The sequence below is a fragment of the Sapajus apella genome, unplaced genomic scaffold (assembly GCF_009761245.1).
Source record: "Sapajus apella isolate SASKATOON/1434 unplaced genomic scaffold, GSC_monkey_1.0 scaffold20, whole genome shotgun sequence".
Lineage (NCBI taxonomy): Eukaryota > Metazoa > Chordata > Mammalia > Primates > Cebidae > Sapajus > Sapajus apella.
The window spans coordinates 3,808,863-3,833,199 of record NW_022436960.1 but is presented as its reverse complement, the minus strand read 5'-3'; the positions used below and the strand labels follow the sequence as shown (position 1 = coordinate 3,833,199).

The window sequence follows — 24,337 nt, the reverse complement described above, 5'->3', positions numbered from 1 at the left end:
TTTTTTTTTTTTGAGATGGAGTCTTGCTCTGTCCCCAGGCTGGAGTGTAATGGCAAGATCCCCGCTCACTGCAACCTCTGCCTCCTGAGTTCAAACGATTCTCCTGCCTCAGCTTTCCCAGTAGCTGGGACTACAGGTGCCCGCAACCAGGCCTGGCTAATTTTTACTAGAGATGGGGTTTCACCATACTGACTAGGCTGGTCTTTTAGCTCCTGACCTTGTGATCCTCCTGCCTGGGCCTCCCAAAGTAGTGGGATTACAGGCATGAGCCACTGTGCCGGGCCTAGTTTACCTTTTAAGAGGCTCAACCTGGCCCGTGTGTGGAGAAGAGATGGGGAGAGTACACAGAGAGGTCCAGATTCAATATCTCATCTCCCACCTGCTTGCTGCTTGCCCCTCTCCATACAGATGGTCAGGAGAGGGTGGTGGGGAGAGGATGGGCAGAGCACAGCTTCCAGGGTTAAACCCAGAGGTGCTGAGGGTCTCCCAGGCTCTGCCCAAGTGAGCCAGTCCCTGAGGGGAGGGGACATCCTCCCCTCTGAGGCACTGCTCTGCTGGCCCAGCACAGCTCAGTCTGGGTTTAGAAAGGGAGGGACTTTCAGCTTCTGCCGTGGGGAGCCGAGGGTCTGTCTTTACCCCCAGGAAGCCACATTAACTTCAAGGAGCTCCTTGCAGGCCCCCTGCAGAATGAAACCTGTACACAGAGTTGCTCCTGGGAGATCGAAGGTTAAACGCTGAGTACACCGCAGAAAAAACCCACCAGCTCACCAGGAAAGTTGCTGAGACAGCACTGTCCCTGGTGAGAAGCCCCTCCCCAACCGTGCTTGGCCCCAGGTGGTTCCTGGAGCTTCTTATCTCTGCCCCCTGACCCTCCAGGGCTGGCAGCTTCCGCTGAACTTCCAAGAAAAAAACGAAGCCTCTATCTAGATGGGGTTTGTTTGCATCATCTACACACTGTGTGGACCAAGGATCAAGATTCCCCTGTGGAGTCTTGATAGCTTTGCTTACATCCTCAGGGTAGAACAAAGACAAGGTGCTAGTGGTGGTGTCACTGGGTGGCTTAAGGGGGGGTCTCTCTGCTTCCTACACCAGGGCTGGGAATTCTTGGGCAGCACAGCATGGGACAGAGGAGGTGAGAGGCCCAGGGCTGAAACAGGGTCCTGAAGGCCCAGGCCAGAGCCCCCTCCCTGAGGGCTCATATCTCAGGGTCCAGCAGTGGGTGCCACGCCCCCTAGAGCACTCACAGCCCAACAGAACCAGGATCCCAAAATATCATGTGACTGCCTTTTCTTTTTCTTTTTTTTTTTTTTTTTTGAGACAGGGTCTCACTCTGTCTCTCTGGCTGGAGTGCAGTGGCACAATATGGCTCAGTGCAGCCTCAGCCTCCAGGCTCAAGAGATCCTCCCGCCTCAGCCTCCTGAGTAGCTAAGATCACCACTATGCCTGGCTAATTCCACCCCACCCCACACACACACACCCCACCCCCGTAGAGACAGGATCTCACTATGTTTCCCAGGCTGGTCTCAAACTCCTGGGCACAAGGGATCCCATCCTCCTGCCTCAATGACTTTGCTTTTTAAGCCCCTTGGTCATGACAACTCTGCTTTGTTATGAAAACAGTAAAAGCAAATCATGGTGCTCTCACACAGTCATACTCTAGATGCCCAGGAAAAGTCGTTGTGAGTCTTTTAAAAAATAAAGGTGCCTCACCAACATTCCCCCCATACCCCTTTTTTAAAGAATCTCTCAGGATGTGTGTGTTCATTTAGAGCCACATGCATTTGTGAGAGCCAGCTGGGGCTGAGACCAGGTACGCTAACACGTGGTAGATGCTAACACGTGGTAGACAAAATACTCCAAAACCTAGGGTCCGTAGGGAGCTGCTGGTGCAAGCTGGTGACAAGCAGAGTGTGCCCCCCGCTTTCAGTGGGAATAGGCTTCTTTATTATTTTCTGTGGCTGGGGCTCTGAGCTCCAGCCCCAGAGGCAGTACCATTTGGTGTTTGCTGAGTGAATGTCAGACCTCTCAGTGTATGACAGATTGAATTTGAGGCCTTCATTTTGAAGGTGAGGAAAACAGAGCCCCGGAAGGGAGATGCCTGGCCCAAGATCACTTTCATTCATTAGCTCACTGAACATAGAGGAAATCTATGAGTATATATGCATTTATGCACAAACACATTTAAATTGGCATGTATATAGGCATTGCAATGCATTGTGGTAAGTACTGCAAACGAGAATGGGCAGGAACACATTATTACAGAGTATCTCAGGCACTGGGAGTAGCTTCCTAGAGGAGATGAATCTTGAAGGAGTTTGTCATATTGTGGGTGGGGAGGACGCTCAGGTAGAGGAAACAGTACAAGCAAAGGCCTAGAGGTGAGCAGGCGAGGGGTGTGGAGAGACGCAGTCACACATCTGGGGTGTCCAGGAGGGAACAGCAGGGCAGGGTAAGTCAGGAAGAGGTTGAGCAATGGATCTGAGTGGAGAAGGGCCTTGTAAGCCTCAGAAGGAAGCTAGGCCTTTCCCTGGGGGCTCTGATAGCCAATAATAATAGCGATGACAACAGCAATGACCAACACCACCTGCCACTTATCCTGGACCCAGTAAATGCCAAGGATTCTAACCTGCCCTCTTTGGAGGGTTATCATATACCTATGTAAAGTGTCATTAGCCCTTCGAGGATTGAACGTGGGTTCTTGTCGACTGGTTGTTTGCCTCCACAAAGCTCAGGTCATTGGGCGTGAACTTACAGGCAGTGTTCAGAGGCTTGTGGACACTCACGGACTCTGGTGTGGTCAACAGAGTGTTTGGTGGTAGCTGAATCTGTTTTGGGACAGTGAGGGGTTAGCAGCTGGTCACATCTGGGCCAGACTATGAGGTATCATCCTGAAAGGCTACCCAGCAGCAAGAAGCCAAGGTCCACTGAAAAGTGGTTAAGTGTCACTAATATGGACAGCGTTGACTGTGCCCTTTCTAGGTACCCAGCATGTGCTAGAGTTTCACAGATTGCCTCACTGAATCCTCACTGATGCGGTAAGAACGCTCTGTTCCCATTTTACAGAGTAGGAAACTGAGGCTCACACAGGCTAAGTCACTTGCCCAAGGTCACATGGCTAGCAAGTGGCTGAACCAGGATTTGAACCCAGAACCATATGAGCTCGGGAGCATACCTGACCCCATAGACTACTCTCTCCCGTACCTCAGTTTCCCTTCTCAAGGAGGGGGAATGGAGGGGATGCTCTGTGATGTCTCTTCCACTGTGACTCTGGTTCTGTGACGCTGGGTGTCTCAAGGCACATGAACCCATTTCCTGCCACTTTTCCACATTGTGACCAAGCTTCAGTGACTCTGGCGCCTCTGGATGGCACCTGTGGTCAGAGCTTTCCGGCTATTTCTGCTGATAGATCACTGCATGTCATTAGCTCAGTCTCCCGGCAACTCCATCACTGTCTTGCTGGGTAGCCCTAGGCCAGTCCTTTACCCTCTCAGAGCCCCAGTTTTCTCATCCAAGCCTTTCCTGACAAAGCTAGTGTGAAGCACCTGACAGAGCTCATGCAAAGTTCCGGGGAAGGGCACCGTGCTTCCTCTCCCATCCTCTGCACCAGGACTCTTCCCATGAGGATATTTATACCCATTTTCCAGAGGCAAACACTGAGGTCCAGTGAAACAGGATTGTCCTGGAAACCCCATGCTTGCCCCTGGCAAACTGGGCTACAAAGGATTCTGAGTATGGCCCTGGGCTGCCACCTTCTTCCTTTTCAGGTGGGTCGAGCCCAGAATATGGGGATACTCAAGAACACAGAGTTGAGAGGTCATGTGTCTCAACTCCCACGTTTATAGTGGGGAGACTGCATGAAGCTGGGACTACCAGTTTGCCTAGGTGTTGGGCCCCTGGGAGCAGCAGTGAGAGGGCGAGGGGAGGATGGGTTCCTTCACTGCCACAGTTAACCAGTGTTCCTTTCTGGAGCACAGGACGGCTGCCTAGAACCGCTGCTGTTGCAGGGCGCTGGGTGAAGCCGAAGCCCAAAGGGCCTCACGTGTTGGCAAAAAGCCTCAAGTATAAGCTGATGGCAGTGGGGAGCCACAGGAAGGCTTCTAGCAGAAGAGAGATCTGGCCAGACTTGTGTGTGTGATTAGAGAGCATCCAACAGGAGGTTTCAGGGGATGGCCCACCGAGGCCAGCAGACAGCGAGAAGGCTTTGAAGCCAGGCAGGCCAGAGCCAGAACCAAGTGGGAATAGAAATAAAGAGACGGATGGGGTCTATCAGCATCTGAACTCCTCCCTTTCCGTGACTTCCCAGCCAGAGCCATGGAAATTCCCCTCCCGCTTCAGCTGCCGGCATCTCCTCACACCATCGCCTGATGGAACAAGCTAAGAGGGAGGCTCAACATGCAGGGGAAACAGAGTCAGGGGAGTTCTTCGCAGGGCTGGCTATCGCCTCAATGCACTTAACATTACTGTTATGATGAACTGCTTCATATTAAAAAGAACGCTAAGAAACATATGCCTGGGAGCCCACTGCCCAGACTAAAGAATCACTACTTCTGCTTTTGATGCTCCTGCAGTCCCTCCTGCTCAAAGGTCCCGGCCTTCCTTGACCCCAGGGTATCCAGGAACCTCAATGTTATGTTGGAAATTCCTGTGCTTTCAGCTTACCGTATTTCTCCCTTATAAAATAGTGTTTGGACAAGGCATGGTGGTTCACGCCTGTAATCCCAGCACTTTAGGAGGCCGAGGTAGGCAGATCACTTGAGGTCAGAAGTTTGAGGTCTGCCTGGCCAACATAGCAAAACCCCCATCTCCACCCAAAATACAAAAATTAGCTAGGTGTGGTGGCAGGTGCCTGTAATCCCAGCTACTCAGGAGGCTGAGAAAGGAGAATGGGTTGAACCTGGGAGGCAGAGCTTGCAGTGAGCAGAGATCACACCACTGCACTCCAGCCTGGATGACAGAGCAAGACTCCATCTCAAAAAAAAAAAAAAAAAAGATAATGTGTCCATGCACAGTGGCTCACGCCTGTAATCCCAGCACTTTGGGAGGCCAAGGTGGGAGGATCACAAGGTCAAGAGATGGAGACCATCCTGGTCAACACGGTGAAACCCTGTCTCTACTAAAAATATGAAAATTAGCCGGGCGTGGTGACACAAGCTTGGAATCCCAGCTACTCAAGAGGCTGAGGCAGGAGAATGGCTTGAACCTGGGAGGTGGAAGTTGCAGTGAGCCAAGATCACACCACTACACTCCGGCCTGGTGACACAGCAAGACTCCATCTCAAAAAAAAAAAAAAAAAGGAAAAAGGATAATGTTTGATTTTGCATGCTTTGAACTCTGTCTTAGGGCATGATACTTCATGTGTTCATTTGCAGTATGCTTCTGCACCCACTGTGTTGGCACGTAGCTGGAGTTCATTCATTTTCAGAGGCCTCTAGCAAGATTGCTCACCCTCAGCATGGTTGTGAGGGGCTATCCTGTGCAATGCAGGGCGTTCACCAGCAGCCCTGGCCTGCACGCATTCCGTGGGAGTAGCACTCCTGCCACCATATTTAAAAATTAAAAATACAAGGGCCGGGCACGGTGGCTCAAGCCTGTAATCCCAGCACTTTGGGAGGCCGAGGCGGGTGGATCATGAGGTCAAGAGATCCATCCTGGTCAACATGGTGAAACCCCGTCTCTACTGAAAATACAAAAAATTAGCTGGGCATGGTGGCACGTGCCTGTAATCCCAGCTACTCAGGAGGCTGAGGCAGGAGAATTGCCTGAACCCAGGAGGCGGAGGTTGCGGTGAGCCAAGATCGCGCCATTGCACTCCAGCCTGGGTAACAAGAGCGAAACTCCATCCCAAAAAAAAAAAAAAATTAAAAATATTTTCATACATTGACGAATTGCCCTTAGCTAAGCACCGCTGCTATCTTAGATCCATTGCACGCATATTTTACCTTTACTTTTCTCCTGTTGAAGGACATTTGTTTGGTGATGTCTGAGGTTGTCACTCTGGTGGGCAAAGTTGTTTGTACTTTCCTTAACTAGCTTTGTCTTTCTTTTCTTTTTTTTTTTTTTTAAGATGGGGTCTCGCTCCCCCAGGCTGGAGTGAAATGGCATGGTCTCAGCTCACTGCAACCTCCACCTCCCAGGTTCAAGCAATTGTCCTGCCTCAGCCTCCTGAGTAGCTGGGATTACAGGTGTGTGCCAGCACGCCCAGCTAATTTTTGTATTTTTATAGAGACGGGGTTTCACCCTGTTGGCCAGGCTGATCTTGAACTCCTGACCTCAGGTGATCTGCCCGCCTCAGCCTCCCAAAGTGCTGGGATTACAGGTGTGAGCCACCTGAGCCACCGTGCCTGGCCTGCTTTGTCTTTCTTGAGGCTCTGTATTAGTTCATTCTCACCTGCTGTGAAGAAATATCCAACACTGGGTAATTTACAAAAGAAAGATGTTTGGTTGACTCACAGTTCCACATCGTGGGGAAGCCTCAGGAAACTTAACAGTTACAGTGGCAGGAGAGAGAACAAGAGCCCAGCGATGGGGAGAGCCCCTTATAAAACCATCAGATCTCGTAAGAACTCACTAACTATAAGGGAAACCACCCCTATGATTCAACTACCTCCACCTTGCCCACCCTTGATACGTGGGGATTACTACAATTCAAGGTGAGATGTGGAGGAACAGCCAAACCATATCAGGCTCTCAAAGCACAAGAGAAGCCCAGGCCAAATTTCATCCTGGAGCTGCCCCAAGCATTAGGAAGAAAAACCAGAAGAAGAGGAAGCAGCACAGCAGGTTGAATCACTTGGGATTTAATTGAAGTGTTTGTATTAATCAAAGTGATGCTTTCACACGTACACACAATGCAACATGATTTATGCTACTTATAAGATAATTACGGGGTTTACATCAAGTGACAAGTTCCAGGCCCCAGACACATGATCTTTCTTTGAGCCCAGCTGTGTACTTCTGAAACTGTTGCTCCACTGTGCTGGGAGTGGGGAGGCTCAGGCCCACGAGTGATGTGGGGGTATTTCTGCCTCTTCCCCAGCTGTGCACTCCTGGAGGATTAAGCCTCATTTTCCTCTGGGACCCTCAGTGCCTGGCCCCAGGGGTGCCGTAGGACACCCTGCAACTGCCCCATCTGGATCAGGTACCTCCAGCCCCCTCCTCCCAGCCTCTGAATGGCATGCATAGTACTGCCCTAGGCCTGAGGCCTACAACCCAGAGAGCCACGCCCCCTGGCCCTGCCCTGCCCACCACAGAGATCTGAGACCAATTTCCTCCGGTGCCTGAATATTTCATGCAGTGAGGGTGGAATGAGTCCCGAAGACCTTAATTGTTAATGTGGCTTCTGCTGGCTGCAGGCCCAGCCCTCCCAGCCCCCTCCTGTGTGGTACAACGGCAGTAACAGTAATTCCTTGTACACCCCAGGCCTTTTCCTGACCTGCCCTGGGTGAGGCTGGACTGAGATGGAGTTGTCCCAGGAGCCTCAGCTGGCCAGAGAGAAGTGGTGACATGAGTAACTATAGCAACCAGACCAGGAGGCCCACTGTTCCCCCATGCCAAACTTCTTTTTGTTTTTTAGTTGTTTTTTTCTTTTAAATAAGCCTTATAATTTTATCTTTGAAACTCCATGCATGTGGGTTTTTAAATTTTTTTTTTAGGCAGAATCTCACTCTGTCACCCAGGCTGGAGTGCAGTGATGCCATCTCAACTCACTACAGCATCAACCTCCTGGGCTCAAGCAGTTCTCCCACTTCAGCTTCCTGAATATCTAGGACTGCAGGTGCACAACCCCATACCCAGCTAATTTTTATATTTTTTCTAGAGGCTGGTCTGGAACTCCTGGGCTCGAGCAATCTGCCACCTCAGTCTCCCCAAGTGCTGGGATTATAGGTGTGAGCCACCTCACCAAGCCGGAATGTGTTTTTAAATTTAAGGTTCTAGGCTGCACACAGTGATTCATGCCTGTAATTCCGGCACTTGGAGAGGCTGAGGTGGGCAGATCACTTGAGGTCAGGAGTTCCAGACCAGCCTGGCTAACATGGTGAAACCCCATCTCTACTAAAAATACAAAAAAATTAGCCAGGCACAGTGGTGCACGCCTATAATCCCAGCTACTCCAGAGGCTGAGGCAGGAGAATCACTTGGACCCAAGAGCAGGAGGTTGCAGTGAGCCAAGATCTTTCCATTGCATTCCAGCCTGGGCGACAGAGCAAGACTCCATCTCAAAAATAAATAAATAAACAAATAAAATTTAAAGTTCCCAGTATAGAACCTGGGATGTTTGTTGAATAAATAGATGATAAAGGAGGAAGCTGAGTTAAGTAGAAAAACCCCGGATATGGGGTCTGTGTCTCTGGCCTGACCCTTACCAGCAAGGTGGCCCTAGAAAGCTGTATACCTTCTCTGAGCCTCTGGATGAGGTCCTGGAAATAGGACCATTTCATCCTCCTTGCAAGATGGGAGATAGTCAAGTGACAAGAAAAGGAGGCTTGAACCCCAGGCCACATGGTGAGGTGGGAGGGGCTGTTCTCCTCGGGAAAGGGCTGAGTCCTGTGAGTGCTCCGGAGCCCAGGGTATTCCTGAGCATCTAAAAACCTAACTGAAAAGCCAAGCCTTCTCTCAGGAGCAGCTCGCCGAGCTCAGCCCCGGCCCCAGGACACAGAACTCTGCAACGAGGAAGCTCCATCTCAGCACCCTGGACTCACAGAACCCCTGTGGGCAAATCAGGGCCCAAGAGGCAGCTGGTCAGGCTCTCGGAGCAAGGGCAGCAGGTCAGCCCCAGGGCTCTCAGACCCAGCCACCCTTAGCATCACCAGAAAGCGTGTGAAATGCAGATGCTCAGGTCCCACCCCCGACCAAGTCCATCAGAATCTTGGGAGACCGTGATTTAGCAGCCAGAGCTGCTCTGGGCTACGTGAGGTACTTGTTTGCTGGCATCAGGCTGAGCTAGAAGGAGCCACCCCTATTGCTGTGGGACACACCCCTCCCCAAGCATCTGATGTAGAGATCTTTCTCTAAGGTTATCCAGATTCCCCAGATAATCCTCAGATGTGCTACTTGGAATGCATACGTCTAGTGACGGGGAAGGGGACTGACCAGGGTTTCCGGAGTCCAGGATAGCGTTCGCTTAATGCCCCGATTTTTTTGCCCGATATCTAATGGGATAAAATGAAAGGAAAGAAAGTAATAAAGATATAAAATCCAAAAATTCTTTGGGACTCATGGACACAAGTCTCCCAATAAAAAGGGCCAGCAGAGAAGTGAAAAAAAAGACCATATTGGGCACATGATTGCAAAACTTCACAACACCAGGGGTGAGAAAATCCTCAAGCCATGCTGGGTAGAGTGCAGAGAAAGAAACCAGAATAATGTTGACATTTTCAACAGCAAGCCCAGACACTAGAAGGTCATGGAGCGTGTCTCAACATTCTGAAGGAAAACTATTTTAGTACTGATGCAGTCCAGTGGGAGGGTAGAGTGAGACATTTTCCAATTAAAAAAATGGAAAATTATTCCCCAGACATCCTTTCTCTAAAATTAAGAATTAAACCAAGAAATAAGACATGAAGCCTGGGCGTGGTGGCTCGAACCTGTAATCCCAGCACTTTGGGAGGCCAAAGGGGGCGGATTGCTTGAGCTCAGGAGTTCAAGACCAGCCTGGGCAACATGGGGAAGCCCATCTCTACAAGCAATTTAAAAATTAAGCTGGGTGCAGTGGCTCACACCTGTAATCCCAGCACTTTGGGAGGCTGAGGCAGGTGGATCACGAGGTCATGGGTTCAAGACCAGCCTGACCAATGTGGTGAAACCCCGTTTCTTAAAAAGAAAAAAAAATTAAAAAATTCAGCTGGGCTTCATGCATGCCAGTGGTCCCAGCTACTCAGGAGGCTGAGGTGAGAGGATCACTTGAGCCTCGGAGATGGAAACCACAGTGAACTGTGATTACACCACTGCACCCACTGCCTGGGTGACAGAGTGAGACCCTGTGTCAGAAGGAAAGAAAAGAAAAGAAGAAAGAGAGAGGGGAAAGGGAGAGAGGAAAAGAAGGAAGGAAGAGGGGGGGAAGGGAGGGAGAGAGAGAGAAAGAAAAGAAAAAAGAAAAGAGGCCAGGCACGGTGGCTCACGCCTGTAATCCCAGTACTTTGGGAGGCCGAGACAGGAGTTCAACACCAGCCTGGCCAACGTGGCGAAATCCCATCTCTACTAAAAATACAAAAAATTAGCTGGGTTTGGTGGTGCTCTTCTGTAATCCTAGCTACTTGGAAGGCTGAGGCAGGAGAATTGCTTAAACCTTCGAGGCAGAGGTTGCAGTGAGCCAAGATTGCGCTACTGCACTCTAGCCTGGGCTACAGAGAGACTCCATCTCAAAAAAAAAAAAAAATAGAGAAAAGAAACAAGACATGAGATTCAGACAACAGGGAAAGGGAAGCCCAGGGTGAGGGCTTTGCAGACAGAAGCAATCAATGCAGATGGAAAAGGAGGCTCCCACAGGAGCTGCCCAAGCTCCTGGATTCCCTGCAGGGGCTTAGCTGTTTGGAGAGGAATATTAGAGCTCTGTAAAACTTTGGTGAAAAGCCCAGAAAAAAAACCTAGCAAGGAGGCAATTACTAATCCCCAGGGAAACCCAGAAGTTGTACAAGGAAGGAAATCCAATCATAGTCCATAGCATGGCTCAGCCGGCCATAATGTTTATATAGAGTCACGTGCTGCCTCATCACGTTTCGGTCAGGGTCACATACACCACGGTGGTCCCATCAGAGACTATTGTGTTCTTACTGTATTTTTCTATGTTTAGACACACAAATTCTTGCCATTGTGTTACAGTTTCCTACAATATTCAGTACAGGCACATGCTGTACAGATTTGTAGCCTAGCAGCAATAGGCTAGACCATCTGGCCTGGGTGCATAGTGGGCTATCCCCTCTAGGATTGTACGCTCCGTGACAAGGACCACATTACCTGATGATGCATTTCCCAGACCATATCCCTGTGGTTAAGTGACACGCAACTGTAACACATCAACAATACTAATTTAACCAAAAATTCTGATGTAGCCACATTGGGAGGATGGGAGAGGAGATCTGTGTGGGGGAGAGGTGGGTACGTAAGTGGCCTGAAGCCTCCTGTCTGTAAGAGAAAGGCAAGCGAGAGTGTCTCAAGCCAGAGAGTCAATAAAGAACAGGACAAGTGTGCTGTTTTCAAATATTGAGAAAAGTTGCCTTTGGGAAGTAGGAATTGGGTGGAGAAAGAGAAGGCAGAGACTTTTTTTTCTTTGTGCATGTGTGTGTCTGTGTTTTTAATAAGCCTTATAGTTTTATGTTTGAAACTCTATGCATGTGTTTTTAAATTAAAAAAAAAAAAAAAGCCTGGCATTGGACCTCTCCTTGCAACAATGGAAGCTAGAGGGCCACAGCACAATCAACTGCCTTTAAAATCTGGGGGAAAAGGATTTCCTGCCTGATTGCATGTTCACAGGAAGGATCAACCTTGCAAACTTTGCAAAAATGCAGGGCCTTAAAATGAAATTTAAGTTTAAACAGACCATAAGGACTGTGCACCTTCTAGGAAGCTTTGGTTACACATGCTGTCGTGGGAGCTGAGAACAACCAGGGAGTGGGCGATCACCCAGGAGGAAGGGTCCTTCCAGGGGCAGGGGGACAGAGAAGTGGGCCCAGAGCAGAAGATGGGGAGCTTAAGGCAAAAGGGAGTAGGTTGCAGAGTGTCAGGGCGTTTGACAGCAGCAGCACTCGGTTTCCAGGAGATCAGATGAAAAATTAAGAAGAGACACGTGATACCTTGCAAGTTACAAACAGATGCATTCACTCCGGGGCATACGCAAATAAAACTGTGCAAGAAACCGCCATTGACCACTTCCTTTCACGGAATAACATTTACGCAATCATCATCATAAAACTCTTGACCAGCTGTTAACTTAGAAATGCACAAAGCCCTCTAGAGAGGCTGAGGGAGGGGAGGCGGCAGTGGGAGGGTTTCAGAGAGTTGAAGCCTCATCTGTCACCAAGAGAAAGGAACAGAAATGTCTAGAACTGAAAAATCAAGAAATAGCAACGTAAACATCTTATGAGAAATGTGGAGACTGCAAAGCCAGAAAGAACAACTAAATGTGGAAACGGGTTGCTCTGGGGAGTGGGAAAAGGAGGAAGAGACAGGCAACCATCTCATTTCCTTGCAGGCATTTTGGTGTTACTGGACTGTTTTTACCCTAAGTGCATGTGTTATTTTATTTACAATATAAACATAATTTATTTAAATAGTGATAACCTAGCTCCGGGCTGTGGCGTGTGAAACACATAAGGAAGGTCAGGAATGTTCCCTGCTGGGAGCCCCCAGAGCAGACCCTCATCAGCAACAGTCCAGGCCCAGGCCACCCTGCTGGAGAAGGAAGCCTGGTCAGCCCGGTTTCCCCAGTCATTTCCAGTTTGGAAAGCACTCTCTGGGCTCTTCCCTCCTCCCATCCTTCCAACAAGCCTGCAAGGTGGGCAAGGATGACTGTACCCATTTTGCCTACAGAAGCTGGGGCTCAGGCATGTGTTGGGGGTCTGTAGCAGATTTATCCCATGGCAGGTACGCCAGTGAAGGCAGACGGAGAACCCAAGAGCAAGAGACAGGCAGTCCCAGCTGGAATTTCAGAGCAGGGAGGCACCCTGCCTGGTCCAGGGGCTCCCAGCAGGATGGCTGCAAACCCTTCCCTTGAGTGTACAACGTGTTCTTAGTCACACATCCTACCCTCCGTGTCTGTCAGAGGGAGCCCTTCTCCAAGCAGGTGGTGGTTGCCCTGGAGAGGGGACACCGCTAGCTACCAAAGAGGAAGGGCTGGCACCAATGGGGGCTGCACAAAGACTACGCATCCTTGGAATCCCAGAACTCTGTCCTGGACGCCCACGGGAAAGCTAGTCTGGGAGGTGGCCAGGCTGCCTAGCGGACCATGGAAGGTCCACCTGGGCTGAGGAGCACTGAACTGGTCTCATCCTCGAGAACACTTGGAGATACTGAGCCCCATTAGGAGGGACTCACCCACGGGGTGAAATGCCCAGCTCCCCCATGGACTCCACACTTAGGTCTTCTCTTCGCCTCATGGTTGCCAGGAGGTACCTGAGCTTTGGCTTCCAAGTCCCCTCTGTAGCCTGATGTCCCTAAAGCCTACATCTCCAGCTCTGACCTGTGCAAACAGCCACTGCCTGACGTCCACTCTGGCCTCACCCCCACCCCCAGCTGAAAACCTAACAGCGTCGGCAGGGCCTCTGCCTGGCTTTTCCTTCTTTCTCGAAGATTCTCTAGAACTCAGCTGCTTCCTTCAAGTGCCTCCTCTCAATGGGGTCCTTCCCAATGCCTAGGCCATGTGGGCACAGAGCAGGGGCTAAGACAGCCCAGGAACACTGCTGGCTCTTGGGGACCCAGGGAGGAAAGGATTGGGAGGGTTGCTAGCACATCCGGTGTGAGGGGCCATGTGCACCTTGGAGCCCACTCCTCTCCGAAGAGGCAGGAGCAGGCCCCGGCTGGGCAGGGGGAGCCGGAGAAGCCCTGCAGAAACCTCCTGCCAGGGCTGGGCACAGCTCTGGGTACTGGTATATACTCAAAGCAGCCTGTGTGGGCTGGAGACTGGGCGGTGAGCGTGAGACAGGGGCTGTGTCATTTGTAATTGGTAGCAGAGCCTCACCGAGCCTTACCATGATCTCACTATCCCTCCCAGCACCCCGGGGGCCAGCCCTGGTGCTGGGGCCATTTTACAGATGCCACAACTAAGACTGAGAGTTTAAATAAATGCATCCTTGAAGCAGCAATGTAAGCAGGGTTTCTCACACCTGCATGATGAAGACTCAGTGGGACTCTTGCTTGCCAGGTCCGCTGCCTAGAGATTGGAGCCACCACCTCTGAGTTCTGGACCTGGTCTGTTTGCCAGTGTCAGGATGCGGGTCAGGCTGGGATGTCCAGGAACCCCAGAGTGCTAAGCCAGGACCTCCGAGCCCCCGCCCCCCCATCCTCCCTATTTGCCCGATTTCACAACCAGGTGATATTCAGCTCAGCCGTGGTGCGTGGCTGTTCCCGCTGCTGGGCACCGGTTCTATTATACAGAACTCCTATGGGGACGTGTCTGTGCACAGCTTTGCTTTCCTGTTGGATTGTTTCCTTGGGATAAGTTCCCAGAAGTGGGATTCCCAAGTGGAAGGAGGGATATTTTCCCATCCCTGACCCACATCCTTAACAGAGGCTGGCCCCAGGATGAGGATCCGGCCTTTCTCTGGCTTCAAGGAGGGGCAGCAGGCAATCACTGCCTGGCACTTCCGGAGGAAAGTGACAGCCCTGTCCCCTTCCTGTAAGAGCTAATTACGGCTGGATGCGTTCATGGCTGTCAGGGCAGTGAGGGCCCAGGTGACTCAATGCCATCTTTCTGGGACCCGCCTGGATTGCTCAACCAGCCGGTGATGGATTTTTCTCTGTGGAGATCACAGGAAACAAGAAAAGTGTTCCCCAGCTCCCCGGGGAGGCAGGTCTGTCAGCAGCTTTGGGAGAGGGCAGAAAGGAGGCCTTGAAACCCGGTGGCAGATAATCCCTCTGCCCTTCCAGATAACAAAGGGCTTCTGGCCTCTGGCCCCTCCAACCTGCTGGACAGGAATGGCTGACTGAGGGGCCAGGAGCCTCCCCTCTACCCCTGCCCTCAGCCCTAACCTGGGCCTCTTGCAGGGAGTACCCTCTCCCTTCTTCCTCCCCACCCCCCACTACATCCAGGTCAGGGCCTCCCCCCACCACTAGATCCACCCTCTGAGGGGCACAGGAGGAGGGGTGCCCAGGCTCCTCTTCAAGGAAGCCCCTCCCTCTCCCCAGGCATCGGCCCTTCCTACCTATAACCACTCAGGTGGGGGAGAGGGTCAGGAGCAGTGAGGGAGGGAGAGGCAGGGGGCGTTGTGAGAGAGTCACTTGTGGGCAGTGGCCTCCCCCTTCCCATAGGAAGGAAGGGCTCTGGGCAGCTGCCTGAGCACAAGGGCCACTCGCCCTCTGCCTGCAGAATATAGGGGGCCAGGCCTCTGGGCAGGGCCCATCTCTGGAGCACTCTGGCCTGTTTTCCTCTGGGGACACTCTCTGAAGGAGCAGTGGGAGTCAGACCTGGAGGCTGGCCCTGCCACTGCCACCAGCTCGCTTCCCCATGAGACAGCTGATTCTCCGAAGGCAGGACTGGGGTCTGCCCTGTCCCAGGCTCAAGGCAGTGAGTTCCCTGTCCCTGGAGATGAACAAGCTAAGAGAGCATGGGCATCTGGCAGAGGCATGGAGGAAGTGCCTACTGTGAGTACCCACCTGAGGTCACCAGCTGACCACAACTTGCCTGCTCTTTATGTTGTGTCCACTTTTTTTTTTCTTTTTGAGACAGGGTCTTGTTCTGTCACCCAGACTGAAGTGCAGTGGTGCAATCTCAGCTCATTGCAATCTTGACCTCCCTGGCTCAAACCAACCTCCTACCTCAGCCTCTCAAGTAACTTGGTCTACCATGCCTGGCTGAGTTTTGTAATTTTTGTAGAGGTGGGGTCTCTCCATGTTGCTCAGGCTAGTCTTGAACTCCTGGGCTCAGGTGATAGTTCACTGCAGGCACAGAAGCCACGCTCTGTCCTCACCACTCCACTGCTGCTGTTCAGCTGGCGATGGCCCTCTCTGGTCTTGAGGCAACTGGGATGTCTGTTCCTGGGTGGAACACGGGGCTTTTTTTTTTTTTTTTTTTTTTTTTTTTTTTTTTTTTTGAGACTGAGCTTTGCTCTTGTTGCTCAGGCTGGAGTGCAATGGTGCATCTCAGCTCACTACAACCACCACCTCCCGGGTCCAAGAGATTCTTCTGCCTCAGCCTCCCGAGTAGCTGATATTACAGGCATGTGCCACCATGCCAGGCTAATTTTGTATTTTTAGTAGAGTCGGGGTTTCTCCATGTTGGTCAGCCTGGTCTTGAACTCCCGACCTCTGGTGATTTGCCCGCCCCAGCCTCCCACAGCGCTGGGATCACAGGTGTGAGCCGCCACACCTGGCCGGCTTTTATGCGGGTTACAGCAACCCCAGCTGTTGTGACTGGGCCTCACAGTCATGCTGGCTTAGCCCTATCTTGGTGCAGGAGCACTGGCTGACTCCTCGCAAGGACTCCTCCAGGTCAGGACACCAATCTAGGACCCGCTGACCACAGATGTTTTTAGAGAAGCTTCTGTGGGCAGGCCTGGCAAACAGATCTCTCCATCTCAGCCGCAGAGGATTCACTTCTTTTTTTTCGAGACAAAGTCTTGCTCTGTCGCCCAGGCTGGAGTGCAGTGGCAAGATCTCAGCTCACCGCAACCTCCACCTCCTGGGTCCAAGCGATTCTCCTCCCAGGTAGCTGGGATTACAGGCATGTGCCACCATGCCCGGCTAATTTTTTGAATTTTTAGTAGAGACGGGGTTTCACTGTGTTAACCAGGATGGTCTCAATCCCTGACCTTGTGATCCATCCGCCTCAGCCTCCCAAAGTGCTGGGATTACAGGCATGAGCCACCGTGCCTGGCCTGCGAATTCACTTTTTAAACACAATTCAGGAGGCAAGGGGAAAAAAAGACCTTGCCATCAACTTGTCAGTTGAGTTTGTGCAACTAACCTTTTGCACCTGAAGGCAGGCTAGTCTCGTTCTCCCTGTTCAGTTCCCTTCTGTTGGTTTGTCTCTGTTTCCACCTGCTGAGGTTTCTGGAAATGTGTAATGTTCTCATGGAACATTGCCATTGGCACATCTGATAAACTCTAATGGCTCCATCCAGACTTGATTGAAACAGGCAGGAATAAAGGTAGAGACCTGTGGCCCACGCTTAGAGACCCTTTAATTCTAGGTTGCACTGATTTACAGTGTCGCCCCTGGCTGCTGTGTCCGGGGAGTCGTGGCCTCTCATTGCCCTGCTCTCCAGCCTATAATTTCCATTCTGCCCAAATGACAGCATGAAGAGCTTGCTCCCCAGACAACTGTCACTGTCCTGTGGCTGTGTGACATGGTACTGTCTTTGGTACTGAAACCCTGTCCTTTCTCACCTGAATGACTCACGCCAGGACACAGGTTTATGAAGCTCTTTCCCATGTTCCCTCAACCTGTCGGGCTCCCACCAAACCCCAGGGTCCCCAATCATGGTAGCAACGTACTGTGCTGGCCCTGTCTGCCTACCTGCTTGGCCACGCTTTCCACCAGGGGGTCCTGGGTTCCCCACACCCCAGCCAGCGTGGAGCCCCTGCAGAGGCAGCACTGTGCTGTTGAAAGAGCCCAGGCCCGGGGTCAGCCAGGCTTGGGCAAATGGTTGAACCTCTCTGAGCCCCACTTTCCTCGTTTGTAAAATGGAGATGGTCACATTACAGGGTGGTAGGAAGGATCACAGGCCAAGAGCATAAAGCACCCAGCATGCTGTGGACTGAATGAATGAGGTTCCGTCCCCGTCATCAGTTTCACAGCCTACCAGGGAGTAAGACAGAGACGGTGCTAAGTGTGTTAACAAGACCAATGTGCTGTGGAACTGCCAGGAAGGGCAGCGATTCTGACTGGGGAGCCGGGAAGGCATTACTGCAGAGACGCGTGCGCTGAGCCTGAAAGGGGGCTCCCATTCCTCTAGGCAGCAGGGCTGGGGAAGAGCATCCTAGGAAGAAAGCCATGCACGCACGTGCTAAGTTCCCCACAGCCCTGCCAGCACCGGCTTTTATCCTTTTATTGGTGTGTGTGATTCAATAGAAGTGTAATGGTGCCTGGGAGCTGCCTGCAACTTTGAATACCTGTTACCCTTTAAGGCTGGCTCTGAGAGAACCACAATTCCTTAAGGTATGAGTCCAGGGAAAGCACTCTCCATGAGCATGAGATTATGAAATGAACTCAGCCCAGGAGAATTTGGGTAAGTTTTGGGAAGTGGTGCAGTTGAGATGACAATAGACCTTTTTTTTTTTTTTTTTTTTTTTTTTTTGAGGCAGGGTCTCGCTCTGTCCCCCAGGCTGGAGTACAGTGGTACAATGACAGCTCACTGTAGCCTCAACCTCCGGGGCTCAAGTGATCCTCCCACCTCAGCCTTCCAAGTAGTTGGGATTACAAAAGCGCACCACCACACCTGGCTGATTTTGTGTTGGTTTGTTTTTTGCAGAGACAGGATCTTGCTATGTTACCCAGTCTGGTCTCTAACTCCTGGTCTCAAGCGACCCTCCAGCCCCGGCCTTCCCAAGTGCTGGGATGACAGGTGTGAACCACCACACCTGACCCTAATAGACACCTTTGAAGGAAGAGGAGGCAGAGACCCCTGCCTGCAGCAGGCAGCACCAGACTCCTCTCCAGAGGCTGCTGCTCCTGAGATTTGAGGAGCTCAGGGAGCTTTTCCTAGCGGGCCCCCCAATGCCAGCCGACAAGCTACCTAGAATTCCATCGTCATTCATCCCCCTTCTAGAGACAAGGGCCTCTATTAAAATGTAAGTATTTTGTCTAGGAGAGGGAACACTTTGCTTTGTTATTGAGGGAAAAGGAAGATGGAAACTTACTTTACTTGAGTACCTACTATGTGCCAAGCATGAAATGGGCACCTCTCACATTTCCTTTGAGCCCACAAGGCAGCCGGGCCAGGCGGGGGAGCGACTCGCCCCTGCAGGTGAGAATGGAAACTCAGAAGGGCCTGAGGTTTGCCGAGAGCTTGGCAGAGCAGGATGGGAACTGGAGCTGACTCCTCCCTCACTCCGGCCACAGCGCTCGGCTGCTTCCCCTGCTCCCTGGCTGTAACTCCCTGGAGTGTGACATGAGCTACTGCAGGGTTTTGGGGCACTGGGGCCTGGGTTCGAGAGCAGACCTGCTGTCAGCCAGCACTGTGGCCTGAGCAGTCACGTCGCGTCTCTGGTGTGTCCTCACCTGAGGATGGGTCAGCAGCAGCACTGACCCCAGGGGGTTATGGTGGGGACAGAAGCAGCCGCAAAGTCCATGACACAGACCCGAGCCAGGGCTCAGGAAGGGGCAAGAGTGCGTCATCTTTTTACCAGCTCCCACGTGGTCAGGCATTTACAGCCCCAGCTCCCAACCCAGGCACACCCCACCCCTTCTCTGACTTTGACAGCAGCAGGGGTGGGATCCAGCTCCCTGTCGCCACGTCCCCATCCTGGGATCTCAGGATCTGAGGACAGAGCAGACAGCGGCCCAAGCAGTTGGCCTGCGAGCGGGCGTGCGTTTGTTCGTGGGGCCTAGCGCCCCCTGCAGGCCACCGACGCCTTCTGCCCCTCTGCGCACCACTCCCAGCAACTGTGATTCCCGTCTCTGCCCCAGGAGCCTGGTTCAGGGAACCACACAGAGGCCAAATTCAGAAGCCCTACTTGAACCACTGCCCTTTTGCCCTCTCCAAGGCCGGAAGCAAGCCCTTGCCTGCTGTGTGCCTCAGTCACCCCGTCTGTAAAGTGGGCAGCCCATCAAATTCCCATCTCCCTGACTGAGAGTCATCTGGAGAAATAATGAGTATGTGACCTCATGAAAATTGCACGGTGCCTGCCATGCAACGTGGGTAAGCCACTGCCCAGGGCTGTCATTACAGAAGGTGAAACAGCGCGTGGGCTGATTACTGACGAGCAGTGCAGCTACAGGAAGCTCCATCATGGGTTCCCTTAGGAGGCCAGGTGGGCCAGCTCTGAAAACACGCAGTGCTGCCGGGCCTGCCTTCCCGTGGCTGTGGCTTAGGCACCATCCCAGGCCGGGTGGCCAGAACTCTGCCTGAGCAGCCCCGTCCCTGAGGCAGGCAGGAACCAAGGCATCTAAGCAACCTCCTCTGATCTGCAGAGAAGGAAGCTAAGGTGTACGGGGGGCAAGTCACTGGTCTAAGGTCCCACAGCCAAGGGGTGGCTGGGACTTGCAGCCAGGTCTGCCTGGCACAGAGTCTGGTCTCCTGACCACGACGCCAAGCTGGTTATTATGGTCACCACAATAGAATACTGATAATAGTCATCGTAATTATGAACATTGTGGAGAGCTGTTCTCCAGGCAGACAGGTCTGGGTTGCTGTGTCACCAGGGCCTGGTGGCTGACCAGTGACCACAACGAGGCAGGTCCTGTCCAGACCTGCACTAGGAGAATGCTGGTGATGGGAGGCTGAGCCCATCCTGCAGCCTGGGTCAGCAGCCTGGGGCCTCACCCCACCCTCCATCCAGTGCTGGGCACGGGTGGTCTCTCCAATGCCCACCTGCCCTGCAGGCCTCTGGTGATGGATAGAGTGGAGGTTCGTGGATGTAAACATTAAACATTCAACCAGGGGCACTCACAGCGTCTATCAAACAGTCCCCCATGCCAGCCAAGAACTCTTAGTTTCAAAGGCTCCTGCATGGACCCAGGGCCCAGACTGCCAGAGCTCAAGTCTGGTGCTTGTGCCCAATCCTCGTGTGAAAATGGGCTGCCCACTTTACAGATGGGGTGACTGAGGCATGCAGCAAGCAAGACTCCCCACAAGTTGCTCTGTTTCCCCATCTGCATAACAGTGCAAAATTCAAAGTCATTGTGAGGATTAAGTGAGCTACACCTGTGTCTGCCCATATCCATGCTCAGGGAACGTCTGCATTGTCATCCCTTCAGGTGGGCACAGCCAGAGGAGCGGTTGGCCTGATGCTGGAGGAGTCACTGAGAGATGGCTGAGACTGACTTTGACCCTACAAGAGTGGGTGGCCTGTCGGGTAGTAAATGTGTGGCTGCTGTGGCTGAGACATTCCTGTGACCCCAGCAGGCATCTGCTGTGGGCTGGTGAAACCAGAGAGCTTGCTAGCTCTGGGGATACAGGTGTGTGTGTGTGTGTGTGTGTGTGTGTGTGTGTGTGTGTGTGTGTGATCCTCAGGGCTCTGAGGCTGCAGGGAGCTTGCCAAACAGGCTCCCAGCTTTCCTGCTCCCATCAGGATTCCAGCTGCGCCTTGTTCTGCCCTGCCCTGCCAGCCCGGACTGTGGGGAGGATGTGGAAACCGTCCGGACGGTTCCTGGCCTGCAGGACACAGCCCATCCAGCTACCCCCACTCTGGGATCGGAGGCCAAGGCCCACAGTCTGGCGATCAGGGAACCCAGTGCCTGGGTCAGCCCCAAGCTGGCCCTGTGAGCTTCCAACAGGCTGGGTGCCCAGACTGCGGTTTGCCTGAAAGGGATGGCTCCATAGACACAGGCCTGAGAAGGGCCGGGGTAATTTCTTTCTGCTGTCTGAGGCAGTATTCTAGGTCCTGGGCAACTGGGGCATGGCCAGGATTCCTCTCTCTCTGATGTCTGCCCCGCACACTCTATGCCTAGGTGACATAACACAGGGCTCAGGGGCTAGCAGTGCTCAGCTTGGGCCTTCTGGAAGCTGGGCCTGCAGGCTCCTCTGCACTCCCCTCTCTGGCTCCCTGAATCTGCTCCTCCCTGCAGATCCTGATGCAGGGCTTATCCCTGGGGGAATATTGGGGCAGTGAGGAAGGGAGTGATATGTCACTGAATGGCTCAAGATAGGGTGAGCACCAGGGACTGTGCATGACATGGAGTTAGTGCTAACCAAGACACTTGAGCCTGAGTCTGTCGGAGCCCAGAGCCAGAGCTGTCACTCACAATGCCATACCACCTCTTTCATCCATCCATCTATCCATCCATCCATCCATCCACCCACCCACCCACCCATCCATTCATCCACCTATCGGTCCCTCTATCCATTCATCTACTCTTCCATCTTCCCATCCATCCATCCACCCACACATCCATCCGTCCATCCATCCATCCATCCGTCCATCTATCCGTCATCTGCCTTTCCATCCATCCATCCATCCACCCACACATCCATCCATCCATCCATCCACTCACCCACCTACCTTCCCATTCATCCATCCAGCTATCTGCCCCTCTATCCATCCATCTACTCTTTCATCTTCCTATCCATCTATCCATCCATCTGCCTTTCCATTCATCCATCCATCCATTCATCCATCCATCCAACCATCCATCCATCCATCTGTTCATTGATCTGCCCTTCTATCTGCCCATCCATCTGTCCATCTATCCATCCGTCCTTGTTTGGATTTCTTCATTCAGTACCCATCTCCTAAACCCCTAGTGGATGCCAGGTTCTGCGCCAGGTGCCAGGGTGCCAGGGATGAATGGGGAGAGGTCCTGACACTCATTCAGGCTAGAGAGACAGGTCTGGGCATTGTTTCAGTGGCACATGGGCTAACAAGTGCTCTGGAAGGACAGCCCAGGAAGCTGGGGCAACTGCAAGAGGCAGAAAAGTGTTGCTGAAACCCAGGTAAGCTGGGCTTGGCCAGAGAACACTGCGAATTGGGGGAAGCATTGGAACAGGCCTTGAGAGCTGGAAAGGAAATCACCAGGCAAAAAGGGGGGGAACTGTCCAAGGCAGCCCAGACAGAGGCAGCAGCACACGTAAGTGCAGGACAGGGAAGGTGCGTTTGGAGACAACAAATGGACAGAGCAGAGTCAGTGAGGTCAGGATGGGCTGGGAGGAGAGGGCAGGAGAGGCCCTGAGGAGAGGGGGCTGGAATGCCAGGCCAAGGGTCTGCACCTGATTCTTTAGGTGGTGGGAGAGGGGGCTGTTAGGCAGGGAAGATGTATGATCAGTTTGGCAGTTCTAGAGGGGGATGGATTGGAGGAGGCAGACCATGAGGGACTACTGTGACGGGCCAGATGACCAGTACCAGTGGGAGGACTGAGGCCCAGAGAGAGGCGAGACCTGCCAAGGTCCCACAGAGAGTGCTCCTAGGCAGGCAGAGGCCCAGGTCCGCAGGTAGCATGGCAAAGGGCCCAGGTGCTTAGGCCATGGGACTGGATGGGGCAGGTATGCCGTGGCTTTGTGTGTGGGAAGTCTCTTCCTTTCTGTCCTCTCTGAATGAGAACAGCACCAATGGCCTGAGGTCAGGAGTTCAAGACCAGCCTGGCCAAAATGGTGAAACCCCATCTCTACTAAAAATACAAAAAATTTTCCAGGCATGTGGTGGACACCTGTAATCCCAGCTGCTCAGGAGGCTGAGGCAGGAAAATCGCTTGAACCCTAGAGGCAGAGGTTGCAGTGATTCGAGATTGCACAGTTGTACTCCAGCCTGGGCAACAAGAGTGAAACTCCAACCCAAGAAAAGAAGAAAAAGAAAGGAAGAAAGGAAGGAGGGAGGGAGGGAGAGAGAGGGAGGGAGGGAGGGAGGGAAGGAAAGGAAGGAAAGGAAGGAAGGAAAGAAAAGAAAGAAAGAAAGAAAATACCAACAAGGCAACAAGGTTTGGTAAACACGTATTTTTTTCCTTTTCTGGGGAGTTGAGTGGGGGTCACAGGTGACCGCAGCTTTTTGTCCCCAAACTCCTGGAGCTGTCCCCTCCTGCCTGCCTGAGGTTGCACCATCCAGTGGTCCCTTATAGCTTCCTGTGTGGCCTCAGGTCTCTTCCCCTCTCAGGCCTCAGTTTCCCTGTGGCTTCATAGAGCTAGCCATATCTGCTCTGCCCTCCGTGAAGGATGGCAGGAGGACGGAAGACGAGGTAGTGCTTCTGGAAATTCGAGATGCTAAGTCCAAGCCCAGGTGCCTCCCTGCCTCCGAGGAGCCTCCCCTGTTATCCTGGTCACCAGGGCGCTGCGCTGCGGCCGCCAGCAAGACCAGCGGCACCAAGGGGCCCCCTGGCGGCCTGAGGAGCTGCTGCAGCCACACTGGCCCGGGCTCGTCCTTCCCAGACACGCTCTAACGTAGGCCCTTTCTTGGGGACCAAGACCACGTGCAGGCACTGCGCTGGGTCCCAGACCAAGGAAACACCATCTCCTGGCAGCCCTGTGAGGTGGGCATTTCCCCACTTTATACCTGTGTACACCCCCAGGGGACTGTTCCGTTTCCTCAGGCTGCCGGACAGCCACAGGCTGGACTATGCTGCCAAAACTCGGCGAAATGAGCAAGAGGCAGAACATAAATAAAAAATGACATGAATATGTATTTACCTTAAAAATAAAGACCAAGTATGCTGGCGCAGGCAAAGGCTCTCTCTGGAGGATTACATAAGAGACTGGCATCACTGGGTTTTCTGGAAGGCTACCTGGGAGGCGGGGGTGTGGGCCGGGGCACAGAGTAGGCGAGACCCATGATCACTGGAGTTCGTTTTGGACTTTTTGATTATTTATTTATTTATTTATTTATATATATTTTGAGACAGAGTCTCCCTCTGTCGCCCAGGCTGGAGTGCAGCAGTGCGATCTTGGCTCACTGCAACCTCTGCCTCCTGGGTTCAAGCAATTCTCCTGCCTCAGCATCCCCAAGTAGCTGGGATTACAGGCATATGCCACCATGCCCAGCTATTTGTGTGTGTGTGTGTGTGTTTGTGTGTGTGTGTGTGTGTGTGTGTGTGTGTGTGTGT

At 52.6% G+C, this 24,337-nt stretch overlaps 1 protein-coding gene across 2 annotated transcripts in view; it reads left to right on the top strand.

The window, feature by feature from the left end:
* The window catches only part of HHIPL1 (HHIP like 1), a 75,878-nt gene that overhangs the window by 1,678 nt on the left and 49,863 nt on the right, over nucleotides 1-24,337 (top strand). Inside the window, exon 2 of one of the 2 annotated variants that reach the window (XM_032287447.1) lies at nucleotides 20,570-20,667. The exons of the other annotated variant lie outside the window; for it this stretch is intronic. The gene's annotated coding sequence lies outside the window, so the exon portion shown is untranslated. The remainder of the gene's footprint in view (nucleotides 1-20,569; nucleotides 20,668-24,337) is intronic. 2 annotated transcript variants of the gene reach the window in all.